The 27,455-nt window shown below is 40.2% G+C and overlaps 1 long non-coding RNA gene across 2 annotated transcripts in view; it reads right to left on the bottom strand.

Annotated features, from left to right (window-relative positions):
• Positions 1 to 7,006: 7,006 nt before the first annotated feature.
• LOC108385887 (uncharacterized) overlaps positions 7,007 to 27,455 on the bottom strand; it is a 41,570-nt gene continuing 21,121 nt past the window's right edge. The window contains exons 1-3 of one of the 2 annotated variants that reach the window (XR_001850418.3): positions 21,322 to 21,416; positions 17,542 to 17,613; positions 7,007 to 7,150 (exon numbers count right to left, since the gene is read on the bottom strand). This is a non-coding gene — a long non-coding RNA (uncharacterized lncRNA). Of the gene's footprint in view, positions 7,151 to 17,541; positions 17,614 to 21,321; positions 21,417 to 27,455 lie in introns of those variants that run through there. The other variant, XR_012121761.1, reaches the window with a different exon arrangement.

Raw genomic sequence — 27,455 nt, forward strand, 5'->3', positions numbered from 1 at the left:
GGGAGGCATACTGAGGACCGTGGTGGTGCTCCCCTGCCACTCTAGGTGCCCCAGCTGCTTCTCCCTCTTGAGCTGGGTTGTCATGTGGTTAATGTGAGGAAATCAGGCAGCATTCTTGGGAATGAGGAAGAGGATCCAGACAAGTGAAGATGGGTGGGTAGGCATTGCTAGAAGCTGTTGGTCTTTGGTCTTCGTTCAGGTGCTCTAAGGACAGTCAGATCCTCCTGCAGTGTGATTAGCACCTTACGATAGAGTGACCAAATCTGTGAGAGGATAGCAATAACAGACAACACTTACATAGCAACTGACACTTTGCATAGAGATTTCTTGAGTACTTCTTTATTGGATCTTTGTAAAAACTCTGCAAAGTAGATAGGGTGGGGATGATTACCCTCTGTTTATAGATGAAGAAATAGAGAGAGGTTGACTTTCCCCTAGTCACACAGCTCCTATGTGGGAGAAGCCAGGTCTCCAGGATGCACACTTGTCACCATATCCACTGGTGAAAGAGGAAAGCTATCCAGCTCTTCAGACTCACAGCCAAGGAGCATGTGAAATCCACAGCAAGGGTGTGCGTGATTGTTGTTATGCTACTTCCTGGCATCACTGCAGTAAAAGATGCTTCTTTATGGAAGATGGCAAGGAGACAGAGAGCTAAGAATGAGGGGCTTAGACTTGAGGAAAGAGAGAGAAGGAGAAAGGGTGAAAATGAGAACTGTGGACTAAAACTGAAAACCAAAAGGAATCAAAATGTTTTTCAAGGGAACAAAACTACAAGGGAGAGAACCTGCACCTGTGCACTCCTGCATGCCCCCAGGCCTCACCTAGCATAAGCCAAACACCACCATTAAAAAGAAACACCTGAATAAACACATAGTTGAACCTCCTTATTTGGAAGGGCATCCTGTCTGACAGGACAGCAGATGCCTGAGAAGCACACTGGAGACAGGCTGCAGTGGGAGTAGGGCTCTCCAGGATGGGCAGCTCGCAGGAGGGGGTGGGGGGAGTCCACATGGCAGAGCCAGTGCAGCCAGCTCTGGGGGGCAGGGCCATGCTTCCTTCCACTTGTCATGATCCTGGAACCTGCCAAGCCCCGCTGTCTCCCAAGTGTGTAGCGCAACATAGGAACCCTTAAAGGGAGTGAGGAGGGAACTTATGCTCTGGTCCCTTTGCTGCTCTGATTTGGCCACTTCATTACAGGCTTGCTGTAGGGCTTTGTTTAGTGTCCCTTTTCTGGGTCACTAGGTCACTGGGTCTGGGAGCTACCTAAGTCACCTTGAGAAGAAGTTTACTCTGACCCCTGAGGTGGGCAAAGGAAGATCCTCATGCAAGACTGAATGCTAATGACCTGTAAAGATGTCCTATTTACCTTCTGCTTGCACTAATTTGACTAGTGCACAGAGCCTGCACAATCCTTTAGAACCAGAAGGGAGGGCAAATGCCTGGTGTGCTCCTCACACCTGTTAAACATTGCCTGTCAACCAAGCCCGGACAGATCTAGTCAAGCACCAGTCAACCAGTCTCCACTGGCATGACAAATGATACGTCTTTGTCAACCTTCTTCTAGATATTTGGGTAACTTTGCATGCCTATAATTCTTTTGGAATAGACCAAAGTACAGGTTGCGGGTGGTGGTGGCAGACATGGCATGTAACATGGGAAGCTGGGACAAGCTCAGGTCCCCAGGTGAATACATGCTCCCTGTCTTTCCATGGACCCAGTGTTATTAAAGACTTTAGTCCATTGATGGATGTAGAGGTAAGAATGGGAAATGGTCAGTCAGGTATGGAGCACCCCAAAGGGTACAGGGAAACAGGCGATCTTGGTAACACACCTGTTTTTATTCATTGTGAACAAAAACAAATAGGCTGGAGCCAACTACTTCTAGGATAATGTATCACAATGAGAAAAAAGAAAACCCTTGGTGAAAGAACAAGGGTCATGGGCTACTTGGATTTTTTCAAAGAAAGGTAGCCAGCTTACACCATTTTTACATGGCTGGTGTACTTCCAAAACCACAAAGTTGACAGTGATTTACTGGCTTTAGAGCATAATTTTTAGCTGCTTTGTATCTTAGACTGCACCCCAATTGGCATAACTGAACTTGGCTATGGTGAAAATGCAAACCTTAATTTAGCATTAGGCTAGAGCCTGATGTCCAAACAACCACAGGTCCTCAGTTCAGTCAAATAACAGGTTGATTTGGGAAAGAAGAAAACAGTTGTTTGAGTGAATGGGTACGAAAGATCGTGGCAGGATCTCAACACGAGCCCAGAGGCCATGTCACCCAGCTTTTCCCCCCACTACAGACTCTGCTCGCTCAATGGCACCAATGTTTCATGATGATCTGATGAGACCTTTAGAAACCCTGAAAGGCTGGGTTGTCTCTCTTGCCAGTCTCTTTTCTTACAACTAAGGCTTATTATGTGTGAAAGAAAAAAATACATTAAGTGGAAAAGTGATCAAATTGAAAAGACAATGAACAGCTGAATTTCAATATTTCTTTTGAATTTACTGCTTTATTTAAGGGTTTCAGCTCAGAGCTTAAAGATATTTGCCATCCAGGAAATCATATCAATTTCAAGAAGGTTGACTCACTTGAGCCACTTATTTGCATGACCATTTAATGGAGAAGATAAAAGGCTGCATTAGGCTTTACTATTTTGTCCTTACTGGGACTCCATTTCATTCTCTTCAGTCATCTACACTCTTTTTTCCAAAAACCTATTGCCTTCAGAGAGGGTTCCTATTCCAAATGCAATCTGGTTAGAAGTACAAAAGAAAAATGCTTAAATATCAGAAACCACTCTCTAAGCTAATTGCCCTTTGAGTGCAAAGTAATAAACATGAGAGACTCTACAGCAAAATTAGAAATGCTTCCAACATGACAATTTTAGCCTCTGGTTAAGGTCAAATTACTTACACTTATCCATAAATGAACTTTTCCCCCTTTGTTTCACTATAATTGCATTGCATAGCACACTGAATAATTATATAAATATTCTGAATACATGTTTGACATAGTAGTAGTAGAAAGGTATAAAATATTCTGAGTATGTGTGTGATATAGTAGTATGGGGACTGGGAAGGTATAAAAGGACTCAGCTCTGTCTCCAAGAATGATATTCTCCCCTATTTGGACCCACAGCCCCTTTTATATTTGTTAGTATTTTGCCTGTTATCTTTGTATTTCCCCATTGTACATGATTCCATTTTATTACATTTTACTGGTATGGCTCTCTGGATGACTGTTCTTTAGACCTGTAGGAATGGGGACCCTCTTGGGTCAGCTGACCAGCTCTAAGGTAAAAACTAATTAACATTCACGAATTTATTACATTATCTATGCTGAAGTATTTTAAAGTAAATTGCAGTTAACACACAAGTCCTTTAAGAAGTCAGTTAGAAAATATGGTAGAAGTCAAAGGGACTTCAGAAAACCCATCTTATCTCTCCCTTTTTACTTTCCTTCTTCTTTAACTTCTTCCAGCCACCCTTCAACACTTCCATTTATTATAAACAGTCTTAAACATAACCCATTTCTCTGTAAATATGTAGAATGTTTTCCTTATTTTTCTTATGTTAGACTGGTCATACTTACTGAAATTTAGTGGATAACCTGTCAAGAAAAGGAGAGCCTTTTTTTTTTATTTTGACTAAATAAAACCACTGGGAAAATAGAATGCTCAGTGCCTTTGAGGCAAGGTGGATAATTGTGAAATGGGTGCTGGTCAGAGTAAGTGGGAACCAGTTGGATGGTGGGTTCAGTCTAGGACTGCATAAGAAGAGAAATGAAAATAACTTCCACAGTAATTTACTTTTTTTTTTTAACCTACCATATTGGCAAAAAAAACCCCAAAAAATCCCAAACCCAATAGCATGAAGATGCATGGAAATAGGCACTCACAAATTACTGGCAAGCATGTAGCTGCTGTTCTTTATAGAGTGCAGTTTTCCAAAGCTATTAGAATTATCATTGCATATACACTTAGCTCCAGAAATCTCGCTTTAGGATTCATTCTACAGCTTCACGTGTGAGCAAAGATATATGTAGGAAGATAATTCCTTGCAGCATTGCTCATAATTGAAATATAGCTGAAATATACAGTGGCAGGGAAATGGTCAAATAAATAAACTAAGGAACATACAGTATAAGCTGTATGTAACTGTTTTTTAAAAATGTGTACTATCTGTACTGATGTGGAGATATCCTTACACCAGTTACCTATTGTCACCAACACATCAACCAAAATTTAGTAACTTAACACAATAAGCATGTACGTAGCTCAGGAGTCTGTACGTGTCGGCAGGCTGGACTATTCTGGTTTTAGCTGAATGTTGGGCACATTAATCGAGGACAATATCCTCACATTCCAACACCAAATGTGCCATCACACCTGTATTGGTGTTGTTTATTCTGCTTTCCTTGGGTCATAGTGGGTACAGTGTGCTGGCTCCTGTCTGAGGCTCAGCTCTCAGTGAAGTCACCTATTCAATGACTGACCCTGCAATTGTCTCCTCTCACTTGAATCATCTATTTCCCCTCTCTACTGTATCTTTTTAAAAAAATGCTGCATTACAGAGAAATAGTCAACGATTCTATACCATTGTTCTATGTTGATAGTTACAGTCTTTAGAGGGGGTGAAGATTTAACAATATGGATAACTGTTGAACCACTGTGTTGTATATTTGAAACTAACATAAGACTGTGTATCAACGATACCTAATTTAAAAAAATGCTGCATTGTCTTGCATCTAAGAACAAAACACCTTCTGTCAACCTACTGACCCAGTTCTCTCTTCCTCTTTTTAGAAAAACCCAAAGCTACCCATAGTCACTGTCACCATTTCCTCACCTTCCATTTGCTCTTGACCCCCTCCAGTCAAGCTGTGCCCACCAATCCACAGATGCTGTTTTCCACATTGTCACCTTAAATGATTCCTTCTTTGTCTTTACCTTACTCGTCCTCTGGGCAGCATTGGCACAGCTGACCGCTCCACCGTTCCTGACAGTCCTTCTTCTCTTGGCTGCTGGGAAGCTACACTTCCTGCGTCCTCACCTACCTCGCTGCCCACCACTTCTCATTTTCTTTGGCTGGACCCTCTTCGTCTTCCTGACCCTTAATGTTGCAGTGCCTCAGGGCTCACTCCTCAACTCTCTTCCCCTTTCTTCCCCTACTCATTTCCTAGGCAACTTCATTCTTGTCCCTGGCTTTAAATGCCAACTGTATTTGCTGGAACTCAGTCATTTATCACTTATGAGAGAAAGTCCCTTTCTTTCCTTTTTTTTTTTGGTGTTGTGGGAAGAATGGAATAAATTTCCCTACTCAAATTTCCTTGATTAATATTGATTTTATTCCTTAGAAGTAGATAGTTGGGTGAAAAGCATATGTATTTTTAAATTTACTAGCTATTATTGAATTGCTAAATGGCACATTTCCACCAGAAATCTCTGGGAGCATACTTTTTCTTGCTTCTTTGCCAAGAACAGGCAATCATTTCATTTTTGTGTGTCTGATAGGTGTTAAGGAGCTATCAACTTCCAGTAACTGGGTAGCAACAGTTTATCAGTGTAACTGACTCACTAGAGTAGCAGACTGAAAGGTGGTGGGTGGGTTATTATTGAAATAACAAGCATCCTCTATTGTATATTATAAGAGGAGGAGATGAGGGGATAGGGTTTTCTATAAGGGTCTCAGTCAAATAACTGACCAAGCTTCCTAACATGAAGATAATGGCTCAGAGATTTTTGGAAATATAATATATGTTTACTTTTGGCAATTGTATTGGTTGATAGCAGGTTCAGCTGAAAGTATCAGAGAATCATAATAACAATGGGAAAAGGAGTATCTTGTGTAGTAGCCTGGAGGCAGCAGTTCAGGGCTGGTAAGACCCCACCACAGTACCAGCTGTTTCCATCCTTTGCTCCAACAGGTGTGGCTTCAGTTCCAAAGGTTGCCTCACAATCAAATATGGATGCTGGGGATCCAGGAATTACATTTGCATCAAGCAGCAAAAAGAAGGAGTGAAAGAAAGTCACATTTCCTTCCTAGAACATTTCCGGAAATTGTGCCCTCTAGTTCTGCTTCTTGCTCATTGTCAACAGCAGAAAATATCTTATTCTGGAGCCCCAGCTAGAAATCAGCCATTATTTTTCCAGGATGAATAAGAAAGGAAGAATAAATAATAGGAAAAATTAGAAATTTCTGTCACAGTTATTACCAGGTCTAAAGTAGAAATTGTCTAAGAAAAACCTTAACTATGTGACAGTGACAAGTTCTCAGGCTTGGATTATTACACCGAGTCTTAGGCAGGAACTGATTATCTTGAAAAAAACAGACATGACTGTGTTCATTCCTACTAAACATCATAAACTTGTGGTTCTGAATGGGGAGTGATTTTGTCCCCCAAGAGACCTTTGGTAACTTGAGACATTTTGACTTGTCCCAGTTGGGGGTCAGAGGGAGGGCAGTCACTACCGGCGTTAGTGGGTAGAGGCCTGGCGTCCTAGTGTGCACACGACAGTCCCCACAAAGAATCAGCCAGCCCAAAATGTCAGTTGTGCTGAGGTTGCTGCCCTAAATAATTCACGGAAGTGTTGGTTCAGTTTCAGGATCTGAGCAGAGAACTGTGTGCATTGCCAATTCTGAGTGATTGAAATAATTGATTCCCATATTTCTTTGGCTTCATTTGTGCTGTGGAATCCTCATTTAATCCATTAGGCTAGAAATTAAGTAACTATTTTCCAGAAACACAGTGACCTCTTTTTATGTGGAATTTTTAAGGTTGCTATGTGACATGATCTATCTTTATAACATTAGTACATCCATTTCAGAATCATTATTAAAACCTTGAGGCACCCTACCTTCCTACACTGCCCTGAGATGGGCAATTTTTCGTATTTGTTCTCTTCTTCTCCCTGTACTTAGCACATGGTGCAACAATCATTTGTTGATGTATCTGAATCCCCCATAAAATCACAAGCTCTTTCAAATCAAAGACAGTATTTTATTCACCTTTACATATCTGGTGTCCAGTGCAGAATATGCAACTTAGCAGGTGCTCAAAAATATTCATTGAACTGAGCTCCTATTTATTCTTGGACTATTCTTCATGCCAGGCCTAGTTGGACGTCTTCTGGTTTGGCACCTACAGCAAAAATTATATCACTACTTATGTTAAGCAAAATGCTCCGCATTCTGGTACTTTTAATTAAAATCTCAAGAATGGGAAAACTCAGAGAATAGAGGCTGAGATGTAAATAGTTAAGTTCTCCTGCACCTTCTGCAGGGAGGCTGCCTTCCTATGGTTAACCACCCCCATCATAGCCAGCTTTCAAATATAGTATATACTAGAAACTTATTGAGATGCTTTGAGTTGTATCCAGTAGAAATTGAGTATTTCTATTTTGAAATTTTCTTGAGAAAAAAATTATGTAACCTGGCATAAAGTTGGTGGTCAGATGCAAGAATCTAAGGAATAAAGATGGGGGAGGCAGGAAGTCATTGAGATGGCAGTAGCAGGTGTGGGAACAGGGTAAGGAGAATTTAATGTAAACTGGAAAATGGCATTAATTCTAAATTGTGGTTGTTGGGAAAGGTTAATTCTCAGGAGAGTCTGCTGTTCACACATGCCTATTGAAGGGTTCTGCCTGGAGGCTAGTTTAGGTGATTTCTCTTTCACTGAAAAATGTATTGTGTTCAACAGAACTCAGTACTTTTCCTTTTGAGATTTTCCTGAGAATTTACAGAATCTAACACCTATTAGACAGAGAAGAAGGATCCTCTCACAGCACCATGAATGGGATCAGCTCTTGGTGACCATTCATCCATCTCCACGGTTCTTTGGGGAATTTTGGGGTTAGGTTCTATGCAATGAGATGAATAATCACTGAATCTTTTACTTTTCCAAGAATCAGTAATACAGTGTCTTTGGGACTGCTGTAGTAGCCTTTGCTGAGGCTCACTGAATGGCCATGGTGTAATCTTAACAGACCGTGACCATTCATTCTTTCATTCAGGGATACATACATACATTTAATTAGTATTTATGGAGCTTCTACTAGGAGCTGGATTCTCATAAGGATTTTAAGACATTTAAAACATAAGTGTATCCTAATATAATCCAGGTGAGAAGATAAAATGTAAAAAGTGACACCATCTTAAGACCAGCTGTGAATAAGAGCTCCTGGCAATGGTATAGAACTAGAATGCCAGTGAGTTCTGAGAAGCAAGTGGTTCTTTAGCATGAACTCCAGAGGTCAGGGAAAACTTCATGAGAAGTTGCAAGTTGAGTTGAAACTTGCAGAAAGGGTGGGTTAGGGACATGCATTTTTGCTCAATACATGTGGCTTTTTTCTTTATGGCATGCTTCATCGCTTGGCTAAATCCTCTTAATTTTTTACATCTCAGATTAAAGATCACTCACTCATAGAACTTTCCCTGACCTGACATGCTGCTGTTCCATCATCATGACACATTTTATTTCTGTATAGCACTTCCAAAACAAGAGTTCCAAGCTCCTGAAGCAGAGACCATGTTTGTCTTGCTCATCTCTGGATGCCCAGAACCTATGAAAGTTTCTGGAACTGAAAAAGTACACCATAAATATTTGTCTAAAAAAAAATAAATGAAAATCTAGGCAGAGAGAAAGGATAGTTTTCATCAGGTTATGAACATTGTAGGTAAGGTATGGAGATGAGAGAGTGCACCACACACTGTGAGGGTCCTGAGTAGATCTCACAGTATGCTTATATGGTAGAGCAGTGTGCAAGGTGTTTGAATTCAAAGTTTGACCCTCTAATGTCCAGTGAGGAATTTTATTCTTTTCCTGTTGGCAATGAGGAGCCATTGAAAATTTTGGACTGTGGGAATGACATATGAAAATTGGCACTTTAGCAAAGCTAATCCATTCATTTTGCGCAGGTGAATTTGATGGGGAAAAGAGCTTGTGGAGCTTTGGGTCTTTACTAATTAACAGAAATGGGTCTGCCTCCTAAGAACTCGGAATAGGAACTAGTTTATTGAAGAGTGACTTGAAATTTCCAAACCAGAGATAATGATAAGGGTTTCATCCCTACCTTTTGGACACATGATGATAACAATCTTTATGGAAAGTGGGAGTCTCCCCTTCCTGTCAGGTGGTATAACCCACATATAAGCTGGTCTGCTAAGATTCTAAATGTACTGATCAGATGGCTGTCTCATGTGGGAAATTGCATAGTGAAGCTTATCTCAGATTTTGAAGAATAAAGTTTAGTCCCTTTTGTGGGTTCTACTGAATTAGAACACCCTTGAGAACTTCTCAGATTGCAATGTCCTCCCATTCTCTACCCTCATCCCTAGCTCTTCCTATATCAATTCCCTTGGGAATTGATTTTGTTCTAGAACAATGCAAGTATTCAGTCATAAAAGAATGTCCTAAAAGCAGAATGGAGCCAAGTGATCATGAACACCGTGATCAGGATCAGAATACCATCCTGATGGTTCTTCTCCCTCCCCTGGGGTGACTCTTTAGCTGGACTGTTGAGCTCTTTGAGGACATGATCCACATGTAATTCATCCTTGCATCTTCTTTCTAGTTTGGAATTCATACAGAATAGCTCGTCAGTATATTTGTCAAATGACTCAAGAATGGGTCAGATGTGTGGATGTAGTTTGCTAATTCTCATTTAGGAATTTTTGAAAGAAAGCCTCATAGGGGCCCAATACAATCAGGACTTGTTCAAAATCAGAGTGGAGTCACCCTACTGCTTCTGGCAGGAAGGTGAGAACACCCTTTTCCAATGACCTCTGAATTGTTTTTCCGCTTGTTCATAGTGGAAGAGTTTATTATCTCACTCTCTCCCTCTTGTGCTATTGATAGACAATCAGAGGGTCTTGTAGGTTTTGGTTTCACTTGAGCAGATCTGGCTACCTGTACATTTAGTCATCTGGCTAATTTAGTAATTCCAGTAGTGTCAAGATTCTTACTTGAGAGGTGACTGGGCAAATGCTAGCGATTCTAAGTCTGAGCTACAGTAGGTTTGAGAGAAAAAGAAATGAAAAGGTCCATTCTGTGACCTGAAAATAGTTTTGTAGATCTGTAAGATTTCTGTGGAATTGCTTACACTATGTGTATCAAAAACATGCATAATAAACACATGAACAATGCATTTGTTGTACATTTCACCACCCTGCCTTATAAATACAATTCTGACCATTGGAAGAGTTGGGACAGCAATGGAAAGGGCATTGGAGTCAGTTTCAAACATCCCAATAATTTAATAGGATTCATGCTTCTCATCTGTAAAGTGAGGAGCTGGAGTAGAGCAGCTCTTGAAAACACTTCTAGCATCACTCAAATTCCATTATTCATCAGTCTGTCAGAAAATGCATCATCACCCACCAAATATGGACTCAGTGCCTATGTGTTACAGAAGCTTCCTTGCATACCCCTCCACACCTCTTTGGTTTCAGCCTCCTCAAAGGCATTCTCACCTAGGACTGCCAGCCCGTTCTGAAAAATAGACTTTCTCTTATCGACTTCTTTTATCAGCCCTTTCCTCTCTGCTTCTTCTTACTATGTTTAAATCATATTGATGACTAACATTCTTTTCCTGTGTGACTTCCATTAGGAATGCATATTCATTAATTTCATTTCAGTCACTCCTTAAACATATATTAAGCACCAAATGTTTTCCAGGTCTTGTGCTAGGTTGTGAGTTTACAAAGGCAGGAAAACGTGTTTCTCATACACAGTGATCTCAGAGCATAACAGAGCTGAGGTCTTCAGTATGATTTTCATGGGCTCCAGGCACTTTTGCCTTAATGGGCTCCTTGGACCCTTAAAAAATATTAAATCTGGTATTTTATAACTATGGTGGTATGCTGATGACATTTTTTTATTTTAACATTATATATTAAAACATTTTCTTGTCATCAGGCTGTACATGAAGGTGTGTGCATTTTATTGCATGGACCTTAATTTTTTTTAAAGTTCTTCAACCTCGAAGTTCTTTTTTTTTTTTTTTGGCACCTATTACACTAATAGATATGTTGGTCCTAGAGAAGACAGACAAGTAAATGCTTATAGTTTGGCATGATAATTATACACATGCCCTATGAACAAACAACTCTACCCCTAGATTTTTATCCAAGAAAAGTTCCATTTTGTCTTCTGCAGAGACAGGGACAGTCCAGAAATAACCCAGGGGAGCTAGAAATAGTAGATTAGGGCTCAGGGATCTCCCTCTTTATTGGGCTGAACTTCTATGACCTTGAAAGCCCTCCATTTGGTGGTTTCAGCCTATTATTCTATATAGTTACTTATTTGTTAGTTTGTTTTTTATTTGTCATTTATTCACTCTCTGAGCATCCTCTATGTTCTAGGCACTCTTCCAGGTGCTTGGGATCCATCAATAAATAGAACAAAGTTTCTTACCCTAACTGTCCGGTCACATAATTCTGAACCTGAAGATACAAGTTTTTGAAGTGCATCATTCCCCACTTTGGGCATTGGGAGCAAGGAACTGATGTATTTCACCTTGGTTTGAGAGTAAACAGACACCAGCCCTCAGAGTTCCCTAGCAATGCTCAGGCTACGGAGGTGTACCTGAGGAGTCACTCAATGGCAGTTCATTTGATTACTTAAAGATCTTCTTCCTGAATCTTAATTGTTATTCTGAAGCATGTTGTGGGGTGGTTTGTTTTTCTAGGAGTTTCATGTTAAATATACCACTTAGGTATGGATGTAACTATTGCAACAAATATTTTGCCTTAAAATGGCAATCCTGTTTCCATTTAGGTTTTTATAAGAAAATGGATAGCTTAATTTTATTTTCAAGGTAACAGGTGGAAGCTTCCAATTTTCTATGTAAAAGAAAGAAAAAGAACACCATATGTTCTTTGTTTGCAGGGATAATCTAAACCATAGCTAATTCAAGTAATACCACTTATGAATTTATAACAAATAGGAGATACAAAGAGGATTTTTAAACTGACAACTCATAATTTCCCATTAGGTGTAGCCCCCAGTGCTGCTCATTTTTCTGGGTGGTTTTTGTTCTTGTTGTTCCTTTTAACTTGAGGACTATTCAATAGACTTTAGTGTTATTTTCCTATTAGTTTAGATGCTGGGCTGGCTAGTTTAGAGTGTTGTTTCTAAAGTTCTAGAGGAAATCGCTGGCTCCAGTGGGAGAGGAAGGAAGACAGTAGACGCTACCCCAGTGAAGGAACTGCATCTTCTCTCCATGCTGGCGTGTGGCCATCAGGCCTATGGAGAGCAAGCAGATGAGACACTGACAACACTGGGGGTTCTGCCAGTCTGCATTCCAAGCCTTTGCTAACTCAAAGCACTTACTATAGTCTACACACACCATTCCTTCTGGGTTCATCCCACTGCATCGAGTGTATGATCTTTAAGGGAAAGTCCTCATTTGTTGGGGCAGATGTCATCAACTGTTACAGGACAGAAAATCATTCTTGCATTTAAAAAGCTTCTTAAGTTAAGTCTCAATATATCTTACAGTAACATTCTTATGAAGAACAAGCAGACTTTTCAAGACGAAAACCTCCAACTAAGGTTTTAGCTTGAACTGCAATGTAGATGGTTTGGGGCTTATGCCATGAAATAATAAAATCTGTATGAACTACTCTTAATTATGAGTTCATTTCCTTGACTTTCTATTTCTCTGTGATTTCTTATTCTACAGAGTGATTAATTATAGATTGACAGTTAAAGGAAAGACAAGCTTACATGCCCAAGGCTTGAAGAAATGTTGTTAAATTTACTCGCCTAAAAATATGGGATGTGATTCCATTCTGGTATTTTGTTTGAGGGTTAATGTTAGCTCAGTTCCTGAGGGAAACTGGCAAGGAGAAAAGTACTGAATTAAAACTTCCCTGTGTCCTATTAGCCCATTGAATTTAGGAGTAGAAATGAAAGCAAAATGGGTCAGTATAGATAGGGAAAAGGCCTTTTGGGCTGTTTACCTTCTAAGTGCTGAGTCCCCTCTGACTGCATGCTTCCACAGGGCCCCGGATGTGGCCCGCACATGAGAGGAGCAATGCCAGCCCAGGCCATGCAGGCTTTACAAGGCAGATGAGGGGGCAGAGGTAGCAGGGCCATCGTGTGCATTTACCAGTTGGTGTGAAGAGACTTTTTAGGAAGATTTTAAAGGAGCTGGCAGAAAAGAGAGATGATTACTACAGCTCTTCATACACTCCCTCTCTGAGGAGATCCCGTGAAAGAGACAAGGAGTCTCATTTGCAATAATTAGAGGCACAATGTTGCCTATGCATAAGTTTTTAGATTTCAGTACATGTAATGGGTTTATCCTGAATATCAATATTGAAGGAGGAGGAATGAATGGCAGCACTGAATCCCGATACCAAGGAGATCTCAAAAGACAGTATAAACAGTGCTGACAGTAAGAAATTTTGAAACTTTTGAAAACCACATGAAACAGAAGAGAAAATCCTATCCAAAGCAGCAAGTTTTCTAGACCATCCTATGTGATTAGAGAGAGAAATCTCACGTCATGTGGCAAAGTAACTTAGGGGCAAATGTGGACATAAAATCCAATCTAGGCACACGTTAGGCATGGTTTCATTAGAGAGGAAATGTCTGAGATGGCTTCCCTTTCCTCATGGCAGGAAAATCTAAGAATCAAGACAAACGGGCTTGTGCTTTTACATTTATTACTAATATACACCTGAGTCCAATTCAAGATACTTGATCTTCAAAGCTCTGAATGAATTAGGTCTGGGCTATCTTTTTAGTGAAGAATAATAATAAAGCCATCAAAGCTTTAGAGATTGTAAACTTATTCGATATAGCGTTTCAGGACCTGAAAATCATGATTTTGAGTCAGGGCAGAGAATGACTGTGCTTTTGCATAATTAAGTGTACCCACAATAACCACACATTTCAGGCTTACAAGGAAATTTATTATTATTATTATTTCTCTTAGAGACCTGACTGCAGTTTGTAAACCCATGTCCTTGACTTGAATTCCACAGAGACATTAAATAAAGCCTTCCTGGCCACAGCCCCATGGTTATCACCCTAGAGAAAACTTACAGGTGATCACCCTGTAGCTCAGTATCACTCAAGGAAAGATTACCTAGCGTCTTCATTATCAGGCCCAGCAAACCCAGCACTGGAGTTGACCTTGATGGAAAGCTATTTTAAATTGTGATAATTACACCTTGGTTGTCTGGATAAAAATCTCTAATGTGTAAATTGAACATTTGAATGTTGCATATGTCATCTTATATTATAATTTAAATACATTATAGATTCCAATATTTAGGTCTGATAAATTCTAGGAGTATATTCAGCAGCATTATAGGTGCATTAATTCTCCACAAACTGAAGTCAGTATTGGAAAACACAGGATAGATTTCACCCTTGACATAATTTTATAATAAATTGAGGATATGTCATTATATTTATAAATACAGCAACAACCATTTATATTCATAATTCCAAGATCTTAAATTTTCTGAAAACTAGTTAGCTTGGTGTCAGAACCGAAACCAGCCTGAATCCATTTGGCAACACAACCTGGCCTGAACTGACATAAGCCTATTTATGGTTCTTTAACTCATTTGATGTAAATATTAATAAATATTTATGTAGAAATAGCAAAGTGTCTGATTACAGGGTAGGTCACTGGAGTTGCATGTTAAAGAAAGGATATATACTGTGATATCTTTCTTAAATCCAGAAAGTTCTGAATCCCAAAATATATATGGCCCAAAGTTGTGTTAAGGGATTGTGGGTCTCTTTAACCTATATACAAGTTGTGAATCTCAGGGCCCAGCTGTGGTGTGCAAAAAGCATTCCTTTATTTGCTCCTTTTGAAGCCACTTAAAGTTGAAACTGTGTGCCCAAAACCTTTAGTCATGGTTTGAACACCTTCTCTCCTCCATAGGTAGCTCACAGCTGGAGAAGACATATGATGCACACATAAGAGAAGGTCTTCTCCACTCCATCCTGGCTTCCACTTATTATCCCCTAGAGTATAACTAAGTCATCCTCATCTGCCCAGGACTTTCCTGGTTTTAGCACTGGAAGTCCCATGCCCCTGAGACTGCCCTAAGCAAGTTACAACAGCTGAGCACTCTAGCCCTTAGCCAAGCCAACAGTGGCCCCAGAATGTCTGCTCACTTTCCTTTTTCGGCTAGGATCTTGCTCTTGCGAGATATACCACCCAGGTTGGAGATCTAGTATTTCCTTGGGACACAACCAAGGAATGGTTCCAAATCTCAGGGGCTCATTGAACCCATAGAGCTCTTCCCGCTTCCCACCATCTCCCCCTTTCCTTGTCTTCAGAAGCTTCACTTTCTCCTAGCCTTCACCAAGACACTTTCCACTATTTTTGCAGTGAGCTTATGTTTTTACAAATGACAGGAAGAACTCTAAATTTAGGTGGCCTCTGCTTTCTTCCCAGTAAAAATATCTGAGGCACAAAGCACAAAAAGCCTGCTTAAAATGAGAGAGGAGAATACAAGGAAACAAGTCCAAATTAGCATGTTCATGAACTGCTCTACTGCACCCAGGCCTGTTTGATAGAAACTCCCTTCTTTATCGGTTGGACAGGCCTTGAAGTCGGTAGAGGAAGTGCCTTTGTTCTCATAAATCCTTTGTTTGGACAGTGAAGCACTGTACATCTTACACCTCTCTAGCTCCTTTTTTCTTTAGAATACTCTTTAAGTACATCATAATACAAGAGTAGGTGTCATTATTCTTATATCTTGATAGAGAAATAAAGACATGGGGGAGTTTAAATGACATCAACACCAGCATTCCTCATAGAGTGTTTTTCGGCAACTCCATGTAAATAGTTCTAAAATGTCTTAGAAGTCAAATGTTGCCGTGGTTTTGGTTTCCTAAACTCAGTGGCCTTTTCCTTTAAAACAATATTTTAAAGGGTTCTCTAAGAATCGACATCCCCAAATGTATGTGTATGTATGCATGTGACACTGTGTAATGGATTCCAATACAAAAATAGAAATAAAACAAAAAGTCACAGGACAACAAGACCTTAAATACAACTAGCCACAAACATTTTCAATTCACTGCTCATAGGAATGTCACTCATATACAGTAACTGGTATCTGAGAGAATGGATTCTTTGATCTGAAAGGAAGTGTGGGGGTGTTTGGTGCCAACCCAGCATCCATTTTCACTTTTTTCTTCCTAACAGAATCTCAGATTTGTTCAGGTCCCTACCCTTCTCCAGGAGCTTCAGGAGAAGCTGAGTTCCAGAAATGGATCTAATTGGTCTAAAGTCAATATCATTCCTCTTCTCATGAATTAGTTCAGAAATGGCATGTGACCCAGTTATGATTAATAAGATATAAGGAAGGATTTGCTAGAAGCTTCTGGAAAAGTTTTCCTTTTTACACTGAAGAAAGGCGCAGGATGCCAGTTTCCCTCTTCCACTTGATGGTGAAGGAGGTTGTTCCAATCACTACGGGCAGCCATCCTACAACCCTAAAGGACCCTGCCTGAGATGATATTGATAATAGACCATAGAGACAGAGGTACCTGGGTCCCTGATAAAATCATTGACTCACTGGATCAGCCAATTCTGAAGAATATCCTACATCTGAACTTACTTTTATGTGAACTAACATTTATCCTTATTATTCACATCACTTGGAATTGGGCTTTCTGTTCCTTGAAGCAAAGACCATCCTACCTAATACAGAGACCTATTCCTCTTCCAGTCTGTTTCTCTTTTTTGGATGGAGAAATGAAGGACAAGAGAGGGCACATAATGTACTAAGTTCACACAACTGCAATTAGATGTCAGTTTATAAACCTGAGCTTAGTTGTGAAAGAAATTGCAGAGAGGGCTTTCAACACAGGTAGGGTAGCTGACTTACAAGACAGTCTGACTGACACTTCGAACAGTAGAAAGCTTTTAACTAGAGTTAACTCAATCAGGAACCTCAGATAACTTCAGAAGGCCCATTGGAGTCCCAGAGTTTTGGTCCAACAGCCCTTTATCCTCCTGTATCATGTCTGCACCCCAAGTACCAAGAGATAGAGGCCTGGGATGCTATACACAACTTAAGGTTCCATTTACCCATGTTTCTCTAAAGCCAAGGGTCAGTCTTAAGAAGTCAGTTTCTTGTTTCTGTCTTCAAGAATTCAGAGACCCTGGCTTTAAAGGTATTAGAATCAAGGTGCCTATGAAACAGGAAACTAGCAGCCCAAACTGGAGAGAGTTTGAACCCCCAAATCTCCATGGGCTCAAAGATTCCCACAATGACTTCTATCTTTAGAATATAAAGCTTCCAGGAAGCTCAAAATGTTTCTCGCAGATCTGAAGCCATCTCCACTTCTAGCGATAGAATAGGTCAGCCCTTTTGGGCTTATGCTTCCTTCCCTCCTCCTCGCATCATCTCCCACACCTTCTACTCCTCCCCCATATCCAGCTGTGTACTAGTTGCCACCACGGCTTGAGGTGGGGAGGGAGAAAGGATGAGTGACACTGTGAGGTGCCCAATCTCAGCCCCAGGTGAGAACCAGCTCCTGATACTTACATGTCCTCTGTGGCTCCTGACTCTCTAAATTTCCCATCTCCCTCCATGGTAGTTCTTGGCAGCACCAAGGCTCTGTGAAAAATGGGAAATGGGGCCAGTAAGCTCTCAGCTCCAACCCCAATCACGCTAGGTCACAACGCAATTGATCTGAAGTCTCAGTGTGGCATGTGATGTTTGCCACCTGCCTTAGGGAGAAGCAGACTGTGGGGAAGTTGGGGTTCCTATGGGGTTCCATCAGATCCTCACTGAACTTAAACTACCTGATGATGTAACTGGCCTGTTGCTGGGCTGCCACTTCCACACCTTTAGGCAATAAGCTATTATTGCGCTATATAGAGAGCTCGGCCCAGTGCTCTGGGCAGAGGCAGAGACACTAGGCCTCAACCTACGACCGGAGAACAAGCCGGGTAATAAACCCTTTCACCCCAAAGAATGTTTTGCTGTCAATTTCTTCGGTCACATTGAATCCATAGCGAACTTGCCAGGGGCTGAAACCCATTGGCAAGACACAGGCCTCCCTGAGAATCCCTCTGCTGCTCCTTATTATTTGAGTCTACTTTTTTATTTTTCATGTTGATAAATTGATTCTTACAGTTAAAAATAACTCTCCGCATTATTTCACCACCTGTTTCTGCTTTTAGTTTGTGGCAATATGTTAAGGAATAACATGCAATGGGTGTGGAGAGGAATATATCCCTATTAAGGCAGTTACAGTTTTTGTCATGCAGGCCAGCTAGAAAGCAAGAAGTAATGATGATTCGTCACTGACTGTGATCCGAGACTTTCCCACAAGGCTTAAAAGGAGATGTTCCTTTGTGAGGGACATGGACAGAGCCAGAGGCGTGTGCTACATCTGGTGGGGTCCTCCCAGAATTCCTCTTTTTCCAGCACACATGAAACGATGCTAATGCTGCTACTTGCCTTCCTGTAAGTATCCTTCTTGCCCTTCAGCCTTCAGAGTGAAAGTGCCAGAGAATAAGAGAGGAGGCTTGCCTGGCAACCATTGCCAGGAAACAGGCTTTGCTGAGGCTCTAAATTAGAAAGATAACCCACTATCAGAGGTGCATTCAGATGTAATGTTGAAAAATCTGCCAGTGTGGAGAACATCTCTACTTTCTGCTTCACTTAAAAAAATACATATATCATTTATGTTTGTTCATCACAGAGAAGTATAAAGAAGAAGCAGAATGGCTTATAATTCTAGCATCATATAAGCCCTGCTAACATTTTACCTCATGTCAATGTTTTCTTATGTAAAAATAATACATGTACATAGTAGAACAAAAATTAAACAGAAAAACACAAAATAGAAAGTGAAAATCCATTTATACATGCTTCCAAAAGCTTCCACATATGTGGATGCACTCTTACTTGTTTGCATAATATAGATAATGCTGCTCACACTTCTTTCTTATATCTGAACTTTTCACTTTTTGGAACTTCCGTACTTTTATTCTACTCTATGACTCTATTATATTTTATTGAACCAATTTCTTTTGGAAATATGTTGATGGACACTATTTTCAATTAATGGTAAAGGGCTTTTAACACTGTAGAATTAAAATGGGAGTTAAAAATGACATCACTCAATTATCATTCATTAATTTACTCATCTATTCAACAAGCACTTATTGAGCAACTAATAGTGAGCCAGGCATTTTCTTAGAGGCCAGGAATTTCACGTAGGATAACTGTCCAATACCAAATAGGTCACAGCATAAATGCGGTGAGATAGCTCATTTTCAAAGTACTGTCACTGCTGACAGGCAGATAAGCAAAGGATGCTGCAGCTGTAGAGATTAGATGCTCAGAATAAACCTAACAAGAAGAGTTAGTGAGGAGAAATTCTCAGGGAAGCCACAGGCAGGAAGGCTTGGAGACATGAAGCAGCTGAGTGTATTTCAGGTTGCTTTAAGAATTTTGGAGGGGTCAGAGTGCAAGTTCATGAGTGGAAACTGGAAGGACCTTAAGCTAGAAAAAGAGGCTGGGGTCAAAGCCATATTGCAAAGGCCATGGAATTCCAGCTTTATCCTAAAGGTCGGGGGAGCCTACTGAGGTTCTAAGTATTGAGGAGGAAGGAAATTTTTGCTGTGTGAGGTGATAGTTTGTAGGTAATCTTTTCTAAAGAGCAAAGGTAAAAGATAGAAATAGGAAAAAATCTTCTGGCTACAAATTAGTTCTCAGTATAGAGAAAGAGAATAGAGCTAGAAAAGAGCAAGAAACAGACTTCAAATAAAAAAAATGAGCATGGCAGGGTACTAATAGTATAAACATGATTCCAAATTGCTAAAGGGAATTTAAGAAAGGTAAGTACCGTCTTTGATAGAGTATTCTAATTTAAATCATTTTGATGAATTTTAATTCTTAATAAATATATGTTCAGAACATGTGTCATCAGGCAAAGGAGAACCAGAATCCCTCCCAGTGGTGGGTTTGCAGCCATCTAACTTGGCCGTGGTGGGAGTATTTACACCAAGGAAATCAGTAAACATACAAATCAGGTTTCAGTTTTGGTTTTCTTTCACCGAAGTGCGTGTTAAACATTTGTCAGCACATCACTGACCCCTTCCCAGTGAAAGAATTGGGAATCATTGAAAACCTCCACAATTTAATTCCTTTCAGAGACACAAAGACATCCCCTCCCAATGCCCTCAAGTCCTAAAATCTATTTCATTATTAAGATTATCAGCATCTTAAAAAGTGCACTAAAAAACCCATCATTAAGTCTGTAAGGGATAAAATATTTTAAAGTATAAGCAAAAACACAGGTCCTGTGACCCTCGTGCCCAGCCCTGGTAGAGACCAAGAAGCTGATGACTGGTGATAGTGGTAGCTGTCCATCTTAGGAACCGGTTTCCCACAGGTGAGAGGGGCCTCGGGCACATGGGCATCCGCCCAGCACACGCTTGAGCTGATTCTCATGATTCACAGGAAAGCAGTCCAGCTCGTCTGGCCAGTTCTTGGGTTGCTTTCCTGACAGTGATTAATAGATTTGGAACTACTGAAATCTCCTCCTCTGACCACCCAAAGTTTTGTTTCTTCAATGAAACCTAAAGAGAGGTATTTATTCTATGCTACCATGTTGGTATAGTTTTTGTTTTCTCTTTCCGTAAACTGCTGTGCTAGAATCAAAGTAATGGGGCTGGGCTGTCCTTTTTGTTTTTCTTTATGCTTCATGATCACGCTGCAGAGATATTTGCAGCCTATAGTTTTAGTGCTGAAAGAAAACAACAGGCTTTTGATTAGGCCGTAACTACAGCAGTGCAAGAGGCCACACAGCAGCAGGCAGAGCCTGGCCACACGGCCTCTCTTCATTCTGAGGTGCATGGAAGTGTGTGGGTCAGAATGGGAAGTTAAGTTGACTAGCTCCAGGCTGTTTGGAGCCTGAAGTTCAGACTGAAATAATTCCTTTATCGGCTTGGGTTTAAAAAAAAAAAATGACCATCTTACATCATCTCAGCAGGACTGAAAATTTCACATGGTTGTGAAAGTAGAAGAAATGCTAGATCCTTGGATATGAGGGGGAAGAGATAGGAGGTGGAGAGCCAGGGTGGAGAGGAGGGCTGCCTGGGAGCAGGTTCTGGGCTCAGATAGATTCCCACTCTCTCACCAAAATAGAACAACAGGACCTGCTGATGGGCACAAAAAAGTGAGTCAGGTCTGGCTTTCAGGGCGGTGTCCTGAATATCCACCAGTGTTCAATGTCCTTATTAATATATCAGAAAATATCAGTTATAATGATTTTTCCATCCCCTTCCAGCCAGTGAACACCCAGCTTACCCCTTCTCTGAAAATCCCTTTGCTCTAGGAGAATTTAGGTGAACACAGCCCAGAGGAGTAGAAACATCTGGGATGTTGGCTGGCCTCTCTCCCTTAGGTGAGGCTAAAGGGAGGTGCTAGCTCCAGTCAGCTTTCTTCTCATCAAGTAACTTCCTTATTGCTAGGGCAACACCACACCCTGACTTGTCAGGGATTGAAGAATCTCTGGGATGCAGGACTTTTGTTATTAAAATCAGGAAAGTTCCTGGCAGCTGGGACAAGTTGGTTGCCCTTATTACAGCAGAATCTGATGAGGTGCCTAATGAGTACAAACAACAAGAGACTGTTGAAGGTTGGAATCAGTTAACATTACAGCAGCTTGAAGTTTTGTGGAGTGCTCTGTATTTTACAATGTTTTTTCTTTTCAAGATATCGTTTTAATCTTATAACAAATTAAGGAAGGCAGAGGAGATATTATTATTGTTACTTCATGTTGATGAAAAATTGAGCCACAAATTTTAAGTGACTTGCCCAGTGACACTCATAGGTGGTTGGTAAGAAAAGACTCAGATGTTGCCTCCACCTGCCTGTGGAGTGAGATGGGGTATGACTCACAGCTGAAGTCCAGGGTTCTGTCTGACTGTTGCCTCTCTAGACAAAGGCAGAATGGACTTACTTTTCCTCTCGTCACTTAACTTTTTTGTCTTGATGGTCTGTGGCAGAGTGACAGTCCTGCAGTGAAGAAGAATAAAATGGGAATTCATGGCCATACCCCCCCAACCACTACCCAAGTGGAAGCACAGACCTAGGACGATAGTATGACCTCCACTCAAAGGCACAGTAAAACGCCTGTCGTGGTTCCCTTGTGAAGGGAAGGACTGAAGGCTCTGCCAGTCTAGTAACGAATGTGAGTGGAGAATCTCAGAAAGAGACCGAGAGCAGTGAACCTTAAGGCAGGGTAACAGCCCCATCCAGTAGTGTGCAACCACAGGGCCTGGAAATGTGAAGCAGTAGCCAAGGTTCTAGGATGAGAAACATGACTCAGTATGTATCTTCTCCCATCAAGCCTAGCAGTGTGTTAAGGCTGCATTTGAAATTTGACTCCAAGACCAGTAACAGTAACTGAATTATTGTAATAACATGAATGTAGAAGGGAAACTCTTTGTAAGGTACAACCAAGCCTGAACATACCAATTCTATTTACATTTTTCAATGATAGTCACAAAAGTATACATATCTATGGGGAGAAATGAATCTATGGTTTCTCCATCCAGTTCATGGACATTTTCAGAGCTTCATGCCTCATTTGATTTATGAAAATGGCTTCTATTTTTAAGTTTAAATTGAAGTTGATATGCTGTCTTTTGAAGAAGAACCTGTTGGATATATGAAAATGCTGTAAGCATAGCCTACAATATAAATTAAGTGGCTTTACGCTAGTAAAAAAAGTCTCTGAATTGCATCAAAAAGAATAAAATACCTAGGAATAAACCTAATCAAGGAAGTAAAAGACCTCTACTTTGAAAACTACTAGACACTCATGAGAGAAATGAAAGAAAATACCAATAAATGGAAACACATCCTGTGCTCATGGATAGGAAGAATTAATATTGTTAAAATGTGCCATCTGGTCTAAGGCAATCTACAGATTCAATGCAATTCCTATCAAAATACCAAACCATTCTTCAATGAACTAGAGCAAATTGTTCTAAAATTCATATGGAACCACAAAAGACCCCAAGTAGCCAAAGCAATCCTGAGAAGGAAGAATAAAGCTGGGGGGATTATGTTCCCCAACTTCAAGCTCTATTACAAAGCCACAGTAATCAAGACAATGTGGTACTGGCACAAGAACAGAACAATAGACCAATGGAACAGACTTGAGAGCCCAGATATAAACCCAACTATATATGGTCAATTAATATATAATAAAGGAGCTATAGACATAAAATGGAGAAATGACAGCCTCTTCAACAGCTGGTGTTGACAAAACTTGACAGCTATATGCAAGAGAATGAAACTCGATTATTGTCTATCCCCATACACAAAAGTAAACTCGAAATGGATCAAAGACCTGAATGTAAGTAATGAAACCGTAAAACTCCTAGAAGACAACACAGGCAAAAATCTCCTGAATATAAACATGAGCAACTTCTTCCTGAACTCATCTCCTCAAGCAAGGGAAACAAAGAATGAACACATTGGGACTACATCAAACTAAAACGCTTCTGTATGGCAAAGGACACCATCAACAGAACAAAAAGGTATCCTACAGTATGGGAGAATATATTTGTAAACGACATTTCCAACAAGGGGTCAACATCCAAAATATATAAAGAACTCACATGCCTCAACATCCAAAAAGCAAATAACCCAAAAAAATGGGTGGAGGATATGAAGAGACAATTTTCCAAAGAAGAAATTCAGATGGCCAAGAGACACATGAAAAGATGCTCCACATCACTAATCATCAGGGAAATGCAAATTGAAACCGCAATGAGGTATCACCTCACACCAGTAAGGATGGTCAGCATCAAAAAGACTAAGAACAACAAATGCTGGTGAGGATGTGGAGAAAGGGGAACCCTCTACACTGCTGGTGGGAATGTAAAATAGTTCAACCATTGTGAAAAGCAGTATGGAGGTTCCTCCAAAACCTAAAAATAGAAATACCATTTGACCTGGGAATCCCACTCCCTGGAAATTACCCAAAGACTACAAGTTCTCAGACTCAAAAAGACACATGCACCCCTATGTTTATTGCAGCACTTTTTACAATAGCCAAGATATGCAAGCAACCTAAGTGTCCATCAGTAGATGAATGGCTGAAGAAGAGGTGGTACATATACACAATGGAACACTATTCAGCCATAAGAAAGAAAGAAATCCTACCATTTGCAGCAACATGAATAGAGCTGGAGAATATTATGCTCAGTGAAATAAGCCAGGTGGAGAAAGACAAGTATCAAATGATTTCCCTCATTTGTGGAGTATAACAACGAAGCAAAACTGAAGGAATAGAACAGCAGCAAAGACATAGACTCCAAGAAGGGACTAGTGGTTACCAAAGGGGAGGGGTGTGGAAGGGTGGAAGGGGAGGGAGGGAGAAGGGGATTGAGGGTATTATGTTTAGTACACATGCTGTGGGGGATCACGGGGAAAACAGTGTAGCACAGACAAGGCACATAGTGGATCTGCCGCATCTTACTACACTGATGGACAGTGACTGCATTGGGGTATGGGTGGGGAGTAGATAATATGGGTAAGTGTAGTAACCACATTGTTTTTTCATGTGAAACCTTTGTAAAAGTCTATATCAATGATACCTTAATATAAATTTTTTTAAAAAGTCACTGAGTGACAGGAGAGGCAATATGATATATTTGTATATATAGATTCAACTTCAAACCCCAATTGGACTAGGTGTGTGAACATGTCAAGTCTCAATTTTTTCATCTGTAAAATTAGAATAACCTCATATACACCTCATAGTTTTGTTGTACTTTGTACACGGGATGAGTGCCCCACATAAAGCCTGGCATGGAACAGGCATTCATTCAATGTTGTAACATCTCCTTTCTCTCTTGCAGTATCTATTGCCCCATGTGCTATCCTTGGTGTCCCTCTTTCCCTAAGTCTGGGTGTAGAAATTTTGATCTCCTCAACTCCCTCTGCCTTGCTGTCCCTAAGAACAGCACACAGAAAATGGAACACAAAAAAGTTTCAAAGGATTTAAAAATCTTGTATAGTTTTTTCAGGTCATGGTTCCATGACTAGAGTCCCTGAAACATCTGAGATGACACAAGGCAAACTCCTCCTACCACGTACCACCTCTCCTACGCTAGGATTGAGCCATAACATTCGTTTCACAAATAGTAATACTTAAACTCTTTTGGAGGAGTTGAAATGCTTAAAGTACAGAAAAGTATATGCTGCTGTGTGGACCTTTTCTTCCTTTATATAAAACTAAAGGCACATCTGGGCATCCTAAGAGGTACATGAAATAGGTTAGTAATTCAGAACTCCTGGCCCTTCACACTGGGCAATACCCGTTTTAATGCCACAACTGAGACATTTTCCTCACTTACAGAGAGGCTTTAAAATTAAATTACATAATAGCTATAAAAGCTTCTAGAGGGGTACCTAGCTCCAAAAAAATAAATGCAGTCTTCTTCCTTCAAACTTTTTTCTGGGTTCTGAAGTTATTGAGATATTTTACATTCTCTATCACGTTAACTTCTTGCCAATGTGTACACAGGAATGAATTCTGATAGTTGCATAAGTTTTTAGAAAATGGGCCTAAGGAAATAATTTTTATTTTATCTTAAAGTCTCATTGCATAAAGGGATAACATTATTATTTCTATTTTTAGGAAACTGCATAAATATAGATAAAAGTTGAATTATGTTGCTTCTTAGTCACTTCCTATCAGTCTTTGTGTATTAGTGATATAATATTAGTATTAATTTAATATTAACGGTTTCTATTGCAATCACTTATGAATCTTTTTGTTCTGTATATCAAGAACTTTCATCTTGTCCCACATAAAGTGGGTAAAATAAAAATTACATGTTAATTAAGTTGTAGGTGCCTTAAGTCATTATAAAGAAACCTCAGAATTTTTAGACATAAACATGTTTAGATTTATATGTTATGAAAATGGCCAAAAAGCTTAGAATTTTTTATATTTTTCTGTATATTCTGTTTCTAACTGCACTAAGGTAAACAGTATACACATGTATGGGTATTCATATATTTTTCCATGTCAAGATACACTGTGATCTTTCTCTAAAATCCCATGCATGACAATAAACAAAAGTTGGAAAAAAATGAAAGCTGAACTTAAGTTGATTTGTATAAAAATATGGGTTGCTTTCTGTTTAAGTTTTCAAAATCTTAATGACCTAATGTAAAATAAATTTTGTTGTATAGTTCCTCTATGATTGAAATGATGGATCTCAATGACAAAATAAACCTTAAACAGGGGTCACTTCTAATGTTAGGCAAGGAAAAATATGACAATGAGGCTTATGTACTATTACGGACTGAATGTTGTATCCTTCCCAAAATTGTATGTTGAAGCCTTAATGTGTAATGTGATGGTATTTGGAGATGGGGTCTTTGGGAGGTAATTAGAGTTACATGAGGTAGTAAGGGTGAAACTTAGTCTGATGGAATTAATGCCCCTCCTAGAAGAGACATCTTCTATCTCTCTCTGTCTTGTGAAGATACAGCCAGAAGAACATGCTGGTACCTTGATCTTGGGCTTCCAGCCTCCAGAACTAAGAAAATTTATTTCTGTTGCTTAAGCCACCCAGTCTATGGTATTTTGCAGTCCAGGACAACAAGTACATCTACCACAGGAAGATAGACTTATATGTTATTGCTAGGGAAGAATCATGTCATTGAGCCTAAATGTAGTGGGATGTAACCCCTGAAAATTCAGTGCTTTTATTTTTTGTTTGTTTGATTTGGTTTGTTTTACTGCTTCTGAGTCAATTCGGGAAGAGCAAATCACCATCGGCAAGAACATGGCTTTATCCTCCAAAAAGGAGTGGAAAACCTAGATGCTCTGAGAACAACCAAGGCCTGATTTCAGGGAAAGGCAAGGAGACCTTTACTGGGGGTGTCTAAGGGTATGAAAAGTCTATTGGGAGTGAGAAGCTCCCCACCTCACTCTTTGTATTCAAATCCCTAAGAAGATAAAAGGGATGCTGATTGAGGGCCCTCAAGTGGTGCACCATTGGGCCTCTTCTGACACAGCACTTTTGGGACAGCTGGTACTTTGGAGACTAGTTTAAAATTAAACTGGGAACCTGGGAACTCAAGTGTGGACACTCCTTGATTTGTTCTGAGGAGGGGACTTAGCCTCATCCATAGATCCAAAATGATAGACCCAGCTTCCTCAAAGGCTGACTCCCTGCTCCATTCCACCCCTAGGGATCTAGGCCAGAAATTGTCTTTCATGGCCTTTTGATTGTACAGAACAACTTTTCTTCAGTGACACCATATGTTGGTGAGACTTATAGAAGTAAATGGCTGAGCTCTGCATGGATATGGAAGTCAGGCTGAAGCCCTCCATTAGATTTTCTATGCCTCTTGGGGTTCTTAGATGTTGCAAGGGAAGGAGAAGCCTCAATAGCAAGAGACTTAAC

The sequence above is a fragment of the Manis javanica genome, chromosome 10 (assembly GCF_040802235.1).
Source record: "Manis javanica isolate MJ-LG chromosome 10, MJ_LKY, whole genome shotgun sequence".
Taxonomy (NCBI): Eukaryota; Metazoa; Chordata; class Mammalia; order Pholidota; family Manidae; genus Manis; species Manis javanica.